This window comes from Diceros bicornis, chromosome 22 (assembly GCF_020826845.1).
Source record: "Diceros bicornis minor isolate mBicDic1 chromosome 22, mDicBic1.mat.cur, whole genome shotgun sequence".
NCBI lineage: Eukaryota > Metazoa > Chordata > Mammalia > Perissodactyla > Rhinocerotidae > Diceros > Diceros bicornis.
Genome location: NC_080761.1, coordinates 11,762,196 through 11,776,092, shown reverse-complemented (window position 1 = coordinate 11,776,092; position 13,897 = coordinate 11,762,196). Strand labels below are relative to the sequence as shown.

General features: G+C 40.9%; 1 protein-coding gene across 3 annotated transcripts in view; it reads right to left on the bottom strand.

The window, feature by feature from the left end:
* RASEF (RAS and EF-hand domain containing) overlaps positions 1-13,897 on the bottom strand; it is a 70,482-nt gene that overhangs the window by 39,463 nt on the left and 17,122 nt on the right. The gene's annotated exons all lie outside the window — the stretch shown is intronic.

Sequence of the window (13,897 nt, the reverse complement as noted above, 5' to 3'; positions counted from 1 at the left end):
AGCTGGTGTGCTAAGCGGAATCTGGCACCATCTCTGAAGAGTGTGCCTGGAGAACTCATCCGCCATCACTGCACACTGCTGTGTGTGGGATGTAACAACCATGTGACTCCCCCGCCGCGTCCAAAGCTTCCCTAGGTCGACGGGCCACAAACTGTCCTCCCTGGACAGCTTACTCCATCAGAGCCCGTGCAATCTGGTCTTCCTTCTTCTGACCCTAGGGGCAGCCGTGCTAAGAGTTAACACAAGCTGTGACTGTGTTGTGACCGTAGCAGTACTTTTTAAAACAGAGAGCATTATGCCAGTTGAAAGAAGAAATGCCAGGAATTTAGATAACAGGCACTTATTTGGGCCTGAGATGCTAACTCACCATAATATCAGCATTATATAATTCTATCAAGTCTCATCAAGTCTAGAAGTGTTTGGTATAACTAACAATCACAGGAAAGCTAACTGCTTTCACATGCTACATTACTTAAAAATCATCCATAGTGTCTGGATAATTCAGTGTCTGGATAATTCAGTGATCTACTATTATGATTTTATAGTTACTCCCCTGACAATGTGAAAAGCCCTTCTGTCTTCTGCCCTGACATAAAGAGATTGCTCTTCTTCCGGTGCTTCTTGAGCTCTGGTAAAACTTTTGGGCAGGTCACTCACTACAGGAACCAAGACGTCTGTGTCTCACAGCCTTCTATGGTGCCTACTGACACCAGAGGGACAGCCAATGAAGACTACTCAGAAATCCTAGCACAAAATTCATACCCATCCACTCGATCAACAACCCCTGGGCTTCTGCCCTGTTACCCTCTTGAAAGCAGCCTGTTACAATACTAGAAGTACACGAGAAAGGCTACGATAATCCCAGGCCTCAATAATTGAAAGGCTATGCATACAGCCATCTCCCAATTGGGACAGATGACATAGCTAGATATAATAAGATTTATGATTCTAATAAAAATAGTTCTATTTAGTGAGCGCTCACTATGCACCAGGTATTATGCTAAGCAATTTGTATGCATCATATCTTTGAATACCCTCAACAATGCTATAAAGCACTTTTATTAATCCATTTTGCAGATCAGCCAGGGGCCTGTTATGGGCCGAACTGTATCCCTCAAAATTTGTATGTTGAAATCCTAACCCCCAGTACCTCAGAATGTGACTGTATTTGGAGATGGGGTTTTTAAAGAGGTAATTAAGTCAAAATGAGGTCATTAGGGAGGGCCTTAATCCAATAGGATTAGCATCCTTATAAGAAGAGGAAATTTGGACACAGACATGCACAGGGGGTGGACCATGTGAAGATACAGGAAGGCGGCCATCTACAACCCAAGGAGGAGGCCTGAGAAGAAACCAATCTTAGTGATACCTTGATCTGACTTCTAGCCTCCAGAATTATGAGAAGATAAATTTCTGTTGTTTAAACCACCCAGTCTGGTACTCGTTACCACAAATACCTAGGTCACCATAGCAAATAAATAAGTGCCCAAGGTCACACAGTGACTGAGCGGCAGAGCTGGGATTCCACCTCAGCCTGATGCTGGAGACCACGTGATCAACCATTACATTATATTACTTCTCAGGTGTGTTAAACAGCTGAACCTTGGCAGAAGAAATGGGATTCAAAATCAATCCATAGAACTATGAAATACTGCAAAACGTGAGGTTTATATTAACCCGGAAGCTTGGTTAAGCATGGCCCCAAGGTGTGTCCATGTGGCTGTAAACTCTCCCAGGTTTGCTCTCATAAATAAACTGCTCGATCTTTGCAGAGGCCAATTATGATTCAAATAACTGCTCAAGTGAAATATTAATAAACCTGCAGAAGTCAGTCACTTTATTCGATGATATAAGACACAGGAACGGTCATCATCCTTCCCATCAGAACTGAGTACAAATACTGGTTGCAGGAGTGTGCCACATTTATTACAGAGCAGGGTTAAAAAAACAAACCTCTACTCTTAGCTTGTCCCATGTAATTCCAATGCACAACAGGATCATTAACTTCTTTGCCTTTTGTCATTTACTGACCACCAGCAGGATATGAAGCATAAAAACTTTCTCGTTAATAGGAACCTGCCTGTCAGGGATGGCCACTAAGACACTGTCACCTTGAGTCCTTGTTTATTGGGTAACTGCATAACAAGAAAATGTTCAGAAGTGGATGTCTCAGTAGATTCCCTGACTTGCTGCAAATTTCTAAAATAAGAAACATAATGATTTGGAAATTCTCTTGTGTCCTTGGCTGATCCTGGCATTATACGGAATTTTAGGAATAGTTTATAGTGAAGGGTACACATAGATTAATTACAGAAAACGTCTTAATTGTTGTGCCACTACCTGGATATGCACCTATCCTGCCTCATTACGGGGCACACAGGAAGACCTGACTTCCCAGAACCCAGGCAGGCAGGTTGGAGCCATGTGACCAGTTCTGGCCAATGGAATGGGAGCAGAAATGATGTGTCCACCACTTCCATGCTTGACCTCTAAAATCTGTAAGGTCTTCAGCTTGTATTCATTCTCATTCAGTCTCTCTCTCTCCCCTCTCCTTCTCTGCCGCCTCCTTCTTGCTTCCTCACCCTCAACAGCTGAAGTGAAGAGCTCCACCATGGCAAAGCCACGGGAAGAGACGTGCCTGGATCCCTGAAGGGCCAGAGGGAAGGAAACTGCCCAGGAGGGCTGCCTGACCACATCAACCTGCCCGACACAGGAGAAAGATGTAAGTTTGTATTTTGTAAGCCACTAAGACTTGGAAGTTCTTTGTTACAGTCAGCTTGAGCTTAAAAAGTTGCCATCATAGCTTCTTATTCGTTTTTTTTTTTATCAACCTCTCCCAGATTAAATTACATCCTCACCTCCTTCCTTGATGGCTTCATATTAACTAAGTAATAAAACTTCTATGACTAGGGTCAGTCTTTACCACCACCACCCCCTGTCTTCCAAGGAAACGAGAGACTATTCTGAAGCATTTCCATACTGAAGCAGACATTCATTAAGCACTGACACATGCAGTCCCGGCAGTGACTCTAACATTTACATGTAGTGTCCACTTAATTCTCAGGACAGCTCCAGGAAGAAGTTATTACTGGGATCCTACGTACCACAGAGGAAACTGAGGCAGACAGAGGTAAGCACCATTAGGTAGCAGAGCCAGAATTCTAACTCAGCCCTTCTGGCTGCAGAGCCCAGCTCTCCATGGAGGGACTAGCCCTTCACACCAAAAGTAAGCACTGAAGTGGTTTTTCAGGGGTCCCAAGTGCATGCCTTCATTTAAGGAAATTTGATGTACCAGGATTTTTAAAAAATTACTTTGGAGGAGGATATGTATTATTGCTACAAGGATTGTTCATATTACAAAGGGACTCCTTTAAAGAATGAAGGCATGACTAAGATTAAAATGAAATAACTTTATAAAATGCTATTTACCTAAAGCTATTTTGGGGGAAAGCATCATTGCAGACAGTGAGCCACACTCCCACCTTCCCCCTGCCCCCATCTGCCTGTGTGCTTCATGTGGTTTGTATCGGTGAAAGCAGAGAACCATCCAGATTATGCCAAGAGATGGCAACATAACGCACTGGATTTTGACACCTGATGGAAAAAACACAAAACCAAAACATACTTTATCGTAACAAGAGAGCACACCTGGTCCCTCTATGTAAGATTTAAATGCCCTGCCTTGCACAGGCAGCTAAACACCTGCAGATTCTTCAGCTCAACAGACTTGGTGCCAAGACAAACTTCTGTTCCACTGTTGAGAGTGCAATAGTGACTGGCCTCCCCCGGTGTCCTCGCTCCTGATGTCAAAGGTTCAACAAGCAGAGGCTGCACAGTGCTCACACAGCCCTGTTTTCTGACCCGGTGTGGCGCATGTGAGTGCTGAGAAGGTGCCCGCTAGTGACAATGGTTGAAGCACTCTTAATTCATTAATCCCAGGGCCTCATCTAAGGCAGTTAACACTTGGATTCACAAATACCATGTAGATCTGTTTACAGGTGTACTTGACAAAGACCAGGTAAAGGTGAAGGGTCAAGTCGTATGCGTGAGTCAGCCAAGAGAGAACAGTCTCTACTTCTGTGCTGAGAGCCTGTCATACTAAAAATAATCTAATTTATGCCTGAAGAAAAGAGATCAAATGAAACTCAATCAGAGAAAATGGCACCCAGAATTACGATCCAGTTTTAGATGCTTAAAATCTGAGCCTATTCATCTACTTGTTCAATAAATTACAAGATGATTTGTACGAAAGTCAGTGGTAATGGCTAATTACTGATAAAAATTCACAACTTAAAGTTTTAAAATGATCTCTGGGAAATAAACATTTTAGATTGCAAATATTCCCACTGAAGCTGACAGGGATATTATATGAACTTAGAAGAAACAACAGAGGTACACTTAAGGTGTGTAAAAATTTTAAAAGATCACACTTTTTCATAAGATTAACATTTTACTTAGAAGAGCACATATACATCTGTTTCTGTATGTGTCATGTAGTAAGGCTGGTATTTAGAATGCCTGGACTCCTCAGGCCTCAGGACATCCCTGGGAAATGGTCAAGTGCAGACCATCACTCCACCCTAAGGAACACCGTGACCCAGAAAGGGTCTCAGGAAAATTGGCTTTTCGATTCCAAGACACGTTGCTTTAAGCATTAAAATACAGAGCGAACCTACTCATTCAAACTATAAGTTGTATAAATCTAAAACCCTAAATGGTTTTCTGTGAACAAAAGCAACCAGTATTCAACGCCAATGTCTACCTCCTTCTACACTAGGACTGCCACAATAACACTGACGTGATCACCCTACGATCTGAGCGTGAGAAATTAAACCTCCGTGCCATCAAAGGGGCACCATGTTAGATCCTGGAAATCAAATGATAAGAAACAGACTGAGTTCCTTTCCGCATTAGGCTCACCATGAAGATTAAGTACAAGAGGAGCTGACAGCATAAAGCAGGCGAACACGACCAAGCCCTGGGGGATAAGCTGAAGGATGAATGGACGTCAACCAGGCAGAAAGTAAGGAAAGGGGGGGTGCCCTGTCCCAGCAACGAATAACCACAGGCTAAGGGGCTTGGGGACCAGGGAGAGGTCAGCAGTTCCCGTAACTGGAAGAAATTGGTGAGGCTCAAAGTGGGGAGGGAACAGTGGCATCTGATGGGGGAAAAGTGAGCAGGAGCCAAATGACTTCACAGGGCTGGAAAGCACAGTGAAGACACAGGGCGAGAGGGCAAGAAGACACTGGCAGGTCTAAAGGAACAGATGCCATGATCAAGTTTGCATTTTAACTATTCCCATCTTCACAAAGTTTTGGCTAAAGCAGAGAAATTAAGCAAAAGTACTCGAAACAAGTCTGCAGATATAAAGGTAAATCTAAGTCTACTGTAATTTAATCCAGAAACGTGGGAGTTCACAAGTTTTCACTAGCTTCGACTTTCCTTTATTATAGAATGTGTAAAATTACAGACATCTAAAATCTGATAGTATAGACAATGGTGAATGGAACAGAATAGACAGTCCAGAAGCAGACTCTCATAAATAGTTAACTGACCTGTGACAAAGGAGCAGACAATACAATGTAGCAAAGACAGTCTTTTCAACAAGTGGTGCTGAAACAACTAGATATCCACAAGCAGAAAATGAACCTAGACATAGACCTTACAGCCTTCATAAAAATTAACTCAAAATGGATTGTAGACCTAAATGTAAAACTCAAAACTATAAAACTCCTAGAAAGTAACAGAGAAGAAAACCTCAACAACCATGGGTATGGCGATGACTTGTTAGAGGCCCTCCCCACTTTGAGCCTCACCACCATAGCCATGATCCATGAAAGAAATAACTGGTTACTTGGACATCATTAAAATTAAAAACTGCTCTGGGAAAGACAACGTCAAAAGAATGAGAAGATAAGCCACAGACTGGGAAAAAATATTTGCAAAAGACATATCTGATAAGGGACTGTCATCCAAAATATACAAAGAACTCTTAAATAAGAAAACAAACAACTCCATTAAAAAATGAGCCAAAGACCTTAACAGACACCTCACCAAAGAAGAAACACAGACGAAAATTAGCAAGATGCTCCACATCATATGTCATTAGGGAAATGCAAATTAAAACAACAATGAGATATCACTACACACCTATTTGAATGGCCAAAATCCAGAAGACTGACAACAGCAAATGCTGATGCGGATGTAGAACAACAGGAACCCTCACACACGGCTGGTAGGAGTGCAAAATGGGACAGCCGCTTTGAAAGATAGTTTGGAATATTCTTACAAAACTAAGCATTCTTTTACCATATGAGCCAGCAATTGTGCTCCTTGGTCTTTATTCAAAGGAGTTGAAGACATATGTCTACACAAAACCTGCACATAGATGTTTAAAGCAGTTTTATCCATAACTGCCAACACTTAGAAGCAACCAAAATGTCCTTCAGTAGGTGAATGGATTAACAAACTGTGGTACATCCAGACAATGGAATATTATTAGGCACTAAAAAGAAATGAGCTATCAAGCCATGAAAAGACATGGAGGAATATTAACTGTATATTAGTAAGTGAAAGAAGCCAATCTGAAAGGCTACATACTGTATGATTCCAACTATATGACATTCTGAAAAGGGCAAAACTTGACAGTAAAAACGTCAGTGGTCACCAGGGGTGGGAAGGGAGCAGGGAGAGGGATGAATAGGCAGAGTAGAGAGGATTTTTAGGGCAGTAAAAATACTCTGTATGATACTATAATGATGGATATACATCGTCATACATTTGTCCAAACCCACAGAATGTACATCACCAAAAGTGAACCCTAATGTAAAATAAGGAATTCAGGTGATTATGATGTGTTAATATAGATTCATCAACTGTAACAAGTGTGCCACTCGGGTGGGGATTGTTGATAATGGGGGAGGCTGTGCACATGTGGGAGTGGGGGTATACAGGAAATATCAGTACCTGACTCTTAATTTTGCCATGAATCTTAAACGGCTCTAAAAAATAGTCTTTTTTTTTTTTTTTCACTCTGATAGTTTATTTCTCTTTGGGGGTAAGAATAATGAGTACATTCCCACTTAGGTGACACTAGCTGATCTTTCTACATGACCTGAACACAATATACTGTCATTTAGTCAGTAAGGGGAAAGGCTTATCCTTTTTCCCCACAGAAGTTAAGTAAAAATTACTGATTTCAAAACGTACTTGTATTACATAGTACACATACTTCCAGAATAAACCCCAACTAACTGGGAAATAAATTCCCACAGCCAAATCCAGCTGTGCTGCTAGAAGAGGGCAGCATTACTTCTCTTTCTGAAGTTCAAGTCTGTCTTTCCAGACAGGATATGCCTCTGCCCACTTTTGGCCGAGGGCCGGCCGCCTCTAACTGGAAGTGATTCCAGCCTGTGTTCTCACAATAGGTCTCACTCTTCATTAACTCAGTTACATAATGGTTATCCGGCTCTCCCTTCTGGGGAAAACAAACAACGGTCTCTTCAGCTTGGTCCCGCCACCCTGCAGACTGGGAAAGACAAGCTGATCCAGTGACCCGGGCTTTCCCTGGCTGTTTTGTGGCTGCTCGGTCAGAGGACGATCTAGTCCAGGTATTCCACCAGTGCCTCATCCAGGGCCCTCTGCCCAAATACACCTCCTGCAGGCAAAATTCCTTCCGGATTCACATCACCCTGAAAAATATTTTACTTACCTAAGTACTTATTTGGATAACATTCCCCAAAGGGTTTTAAAATGGTAACTCCCTGGAAGATGAGCATGTTAACTGGATTTATTCAAAGTCTAGAAACATTTTGAATTGCAAGTTGCTTCCTATTTGAAATCACTGACATTTAGTAACCGGGAGTTTGCCAAAGGAGGAGGAAGACAGAAACAGCAGGAGGCATTGTGCTGAGAGTTTAGGGAAGGCACACTTGAAACAGGTGAGGGCTTCTTCAGTGAAGAATGAATAGTGCAGGGATAGGTTTCATGGCCTGGCTAAATTCAAATGCTTCCTCACCACACCCTGGCTTCGTGACCCAGGGCAAAATACTCAACCTCCTGAGCTTCAGTTTCCTCAGTCACAAAGTGAGTGTTGGGACTCACCATACGAAGTGGTAAGGATTAACCCCTCTTGATGCACATACGACAGCCTGAGGCACACTGCAGGTAATAGGTAAATGTTAGCCATTGTTATGATCTGTGACTCCTCTGCCCAAATGAGTTGGAAAGAAGTAGGTGGTCATCTCTTGCCTGCTTCTGTGTTGTGTTCTGGGAAAGGGCTAAAAGGAAGAAAGCGGGGTAGTGTGGATGCCCCAAGGACAGAAACGTTGTCTTATGCGTGCCAGTGCAGGGGAAACTGGAAAATGAGAATTGGGTCACGCCCAAGGTCAGTCTGCAAAGCTTATAGCCCAGGGGTCAGTAAACTTTTTCTATAAAGCACCTTTTCTACATTTTCTAGAGAAAATATTTACGATCTCTGATGCAACTACTCAACTCTGCCACTGTACCATGCAAACAGCCAGACGTTAATGAATAGACAGACGAATGAACTTGGCTGTGCTCCAATAAAACTTTATTTACACAAACAGGGAGAGGGCCAAATGGGCCTTCCTTGGATCCCTGCTGTAGTCTATTAACATAAGGCCCTGAGCATAGGAATGGGGATGGGGCAACACAGACCTGATCCTTCTATACCCAGGAACACTGACCCTTGTTCACAACCACCCCAAGTCCACATCAGATCTTTTTCACATATGGATATCACATTATCAATGGGCTATGCATGTGCACACGTGGATGTGAGGATATGCACTTCTTTACTTGAGTACTTATCTTACAACGCACATTCACTCTCCCAATATTTGTCTTCTACCAACTTACTTTAAGTTAAATGTAGGCATAATCTAGTAATGTTAGCCCAAGTAGATGTATTATAGTTATTTTTCATTGAAAATTTCTATTTTGGTAAGAAAGACAGGGGTTGGGGAGAAAATAAAAAGTGCCATATCAGTTTCTATGCAAAATTTCCCTTTAGACAACATCTGCCACCTTCCTAGGTTTGCTGGGGACAATCCCAGTTTACGCTTCTTGTCCTGTATCCTGTCTGCTTTTGCATTTATTCAGAATTTTCTTTCTTTTAATCAAAAAGTTACATTAACAGTTAGTAACTGTCATTAAACTGTGTACTAACTATGCATTAAAGTTATTAACTTTAAAACAAGCCAGGATGAGTCAGTGGACCTGCACTTTTTACCTCTAGCGTTCGCCTAGGAGTGTGGGAGACAACCATGTGATGAAAAGACTTCTCCCTAATATGTGGCTAAATCTCAGAAGACAATCAGTGATAAGCTCGTCTCTCCTTTCCTGACCCTTTCCAGACACAACGTAACTAAGACCTTCCTTTCAAGAGCAGGAAACAGCATACTCACTGATAAGACAAATTAGGCTCAGACAAGAGAAGCTGGGGACAGATAACTCCTCGAGGTCTCAGACAGTGGTGGAGAAAGACCGGAGGTGGCTGCTCACTGGGCACCTGGAGAACAGCCAGTTGTGCTGCTGCCTGCAAGATGTGAAATGCTGCCAGGCAGCCAGCTGGCCAAATCAATGGGAATGAGGAAATTTCAGGCCCAGTGTACTTGAAATAGGCACAGAAAACAGAAAGTGGACAGTCCTGCCACAGAGCAATAGCGAGTAACTGGAATGCTCTTCCTACTGTGAGTCAACCACTTGTAGTATGGTTTAAAATGTATAACTAGTTTTATACATTTGTATTATTAGATGGTAATGCTTTTATATTTTGCAATAAAATAAACCCTTTCATCAGTAATGACCTCAAAAAACAAATGTGTGTGTTTAATTAAAAGTACCAAATTCCCTTTCCTCAAAAAAGATAGTGATAAATGTGTAACTTGCTCGAAATATTAAGTGTCACAGCCAAGAGGAGCCTAAGGAGACATGACAACTAAATATAATCCTAGATGGGATAAAAAAAAGGTCATTAGGGAGGCTGGCCTGGTGGCGTAGTGGTTAAGTTTGCATGCTCTGTTTTGGTGGCCCAGGGTTCGCAGGTTCGGATCCTGGGTGCGGACCTATGCACGGCTCATCAAGCCATGCTGCGGCAGTGTCCCACACACAAAACAGAGGAGGATTGGCACAGATGTTAGCAAGATTGGCACAGATGTTAGCTCAGGGCTAATCTTCCTTACCAAAACAAACAAACAAACAAACAAACAAACAAGGTCATTAAGGGGAAACTGAGGGAATCTGGATAAAGTATGGACTTTAGTTAATAATAACGTATCAACACCAGTTCATTAATTGTAACAAATGTACTACACCAATGCAAGCTTTAATAATGGGAGAAAGTGGGTGCAGGTTATGTGGGAATTCTCTGTACTATCTTCACAATTTTCTTGTAAATCTAAAATAATTCTAAAGAAAATAACTTTATTAAAAAAATGTCAACATTTATCCTCCACCATAGTGGACTACAGTGATATCATTAATCACATGAAAAGCAAGACACAAATCTCCTGAAGCATCAGCATCTATGTCTTAAGAAAACTATATTCAGAGTCTACAGTTTCCCTGACGCAGCTGCAGGAGGTTCACTTATGCACCACCTGGGAAGCATGACTTTTCCCTTAGATCAAAGGACTGTTCCTCTAAATTGATTCTGTGCATTTCAATTCCAAGTTTTCTTGCACAAATGCAAATAGTGAGATGACAGCTGTTTATGTTATCTCCATTCGCAGAAAAAGAACTTCACAAAGGTAAACGAGGCTAGTTTTCTATCAGTCTGATCAGATGCTTCAAAAAGAAAATCAGTTAATTCCAACAACGGTTTGATTTCTTCCATCCACTTCACGGAATCAAAGTCAGGCTTCTGGAAGTCCATTCTGTTGAAGGTAAAACATCCAACCTTAGTATGAATACTACTACAAATTCAGTGAAAAATAAGTGTCAAGCACTGTGGTAAATATCAAATTCATATTGAATTAAGAAATCTGTGAAGGAGAAGCGTAGCTGGAATTGGTGGTGGAGCTTACAATTGCATCCAGACTGGCTTTGATATTCTACCGATTGAAACAGAAGCCGCAGCTGTCAAAATTTCAAAGATATTTACACATATGGTTACAGTATCCAAACATTTTTGCGGTGGTTACTTTCTCTCTTTGTGGCCTAGAATCAACCGGGCTTTGGGAATGTCGGCACCTTTGAAGAACTACTTAGCAAATCCTTCTATGTTTTTGGTAAACTATTCCTCTAAGTTTTCATTACATTTTGTTCAAAATCTGTTGGAAAACTTTTATCAAACTAGCCAACACTGGGAGCTATAAAAACTACCTTCAGCTTCTGGAGCTGTAAACAGACTGGAATTAAGTGAAAACAGGAAGACACTGAGGAACTACACAGATTGTATGATGAGAGCTCAAATGTTGTACGATTTAGCTCCAAAATTCCAATTCTGATTTGGAATATCTCAACTTACTGGAAACGCTTTTTGATGGATGCCTCATATTTTCACTTGGTTAAATTTATATTATGTACCAAAATAAAATGAAATTGAAAAGGCCTACAATTGTGAAGCATCTAAGTATGGGAAAACATTCAAGAACCATTAATGGAGACAACTTATTTGACAAGTCTTAGCTTATAAAAATTAAGAAACTTGTCAAATATTTGTCAAAGAAAGTACTTTGAAGGGAGGCAAAAACAGAACTTGTGACAACCATGGGCTGAAATATTTACTTATGTCAATATTTCCACGTCAATACTAAAACTAAGCAAAATTGAGAATATCTTCCATTTATCAGTATTTGCTCTAAGCTTAGCACAGAATTTTCTCTACCCTTTTATCTCAGCACTTGTACAGAGAATGTTTTCTTACTGAAAAACATGATGATCTACAGAAAAGTCAATTGCTGATGTCAACTATTTAACATTTAATAATCATAAAATGTAACTCTAAAGAAGATTACAAGCAATTTTATGGGGGAAAAAAGCATAAGACCACATTGAAAAAAGATACTTTCTTCAGAAAAGTATTAGAGATAGACATGAATACATAACTGATTAAAATACTTGAACATTTTCTGAAACTATTCTGCTTATGCAATTTTTTTAATGTTCACATAATTGATATAAAGATTTTCTTTGCTTTAATGTAAATAAAGTTTTTATATCTTTTAGAAATAATTTTTTTAACTTTAGGAATAGAACTATTTTATAGGACTGTGTATATAATAAAAGCAATTTTTCAGACAATAAAATAATATTTCAATAAAACTAGAGAATTTTAAGTATATTAGTTCCTCTCATTTTATTCACAAGAACATTCTGGTTTGGAGAATCAATTCCACGGCCACTCTACTTTTCATCTCATTTCCTTCACCCTTCTCATCTTCTAGGCACCCTTAGGTGCCCACCACCCTCAAGTATTTTGCACATGCTCAACACACAATACATAAATTTTCAACAAAGGAGACAATGTTCAGATCAAACATGTTACCTCAGTCAATTTCACATCATCCCATCCCTTAACACTTTTTTCCATTTTTGAGACTGAAAACAGTTGGAAAACAGCTTCTAGTCAAAGTATATTATATTAACAGTCTCTGATTAAAATCAAAACCTTATGTATTTCCTCTCTAGAAATCAAACTCTGCACATCAGATAAGGCTCTCCCAAAAGTCGCCCCCTCCATGAAGCCTGCCCCGACTGCTCCAACCACAAGAAATCCTTTCCCTTCAGATCCCCTGCCACACTTTATCTGAAGCTCTGTGTACTGAGTTTTCTGTGGATGTTGACCTTCCTAGTTATCCTGTCAGCCTCCATACCACTTGCAGCACCCAGAGATCTGACCTGCAACAGATCCTGCATTAATGAATGAACAAGGCCAGGGGGCTGGGGGAGGAGGACTCAGTGGGAGGTGAACTGGAGAAGACAGAGTTTTGTACTGGATCTGAGGCAGGCTAAGACTCTGACTCAGAGAGGGTAAAGCAGGCAGCAGTGAGGCAGGAGGAGATGAACCAGGCCAGGCAGAGGGTCAGGGATGAGACGAACTATGGGAAATCTCACTGCCAACCTAAAAAGTGCCAATCCCCTTCTGAACACAGTGAGAGGGAGGAGATTCTAGAAAGCACTCCAGATTGCATCTGAACTCTACAGGCAAGACCGTAACAAATACTATTCCATCGCTGGCTGCCTTCGCCTTCATTTATTTTTCCCTTTTCTCCTCTCACATTGTTTCCCACAAGGGAGGTGCCCAATATTTGCTACATAACCTACACTAAGAAACTGAAAGAGTCAAAAATTGTCAACTTGAGAAACTCTCTGTCCTGCTGGGATTTGTAACTAATATTTCTGATATGCAGAGGCCACTTCTCTCCCTTCCACCTCAGATTTGTGGGTTTTTTGTTTGTTCATTTATTGAAGTATAATTGACATACAATATTATATTGGCTTCAGGTGTACAACATCATGATTCGACGTTTGTTTACACTGCGCAATGACAAGCACAGTAAGTCTAGTTACCCTCCATCATCATACAAAGTTAATACATTATTGACTATAGTCCCCATGCTGTACATTACATCCCCACCACTTAATTTTATAACTGGAAGTTGGTATCTCTTGCTCCCCTTCACCCGTTTGGCCCACCACTCCAATCCCCGCCCCCCGCCAACTACCAATCTGTTCTTTTATCTATGAGTCTGGTTTTGTTTTGTTTTTCAATTCCACATATAAGTAAAATCATACAATATTTGTCTTTCTCTGTCTTTCTTATTTCACTTAGCATAATGTCCTCAAGGTCCATCCATGTTGTCACAAATGGCAAGATTTCATTCTTTTTTATGGCTAAATAGTATTCCATTGTACATATATACCACAACTT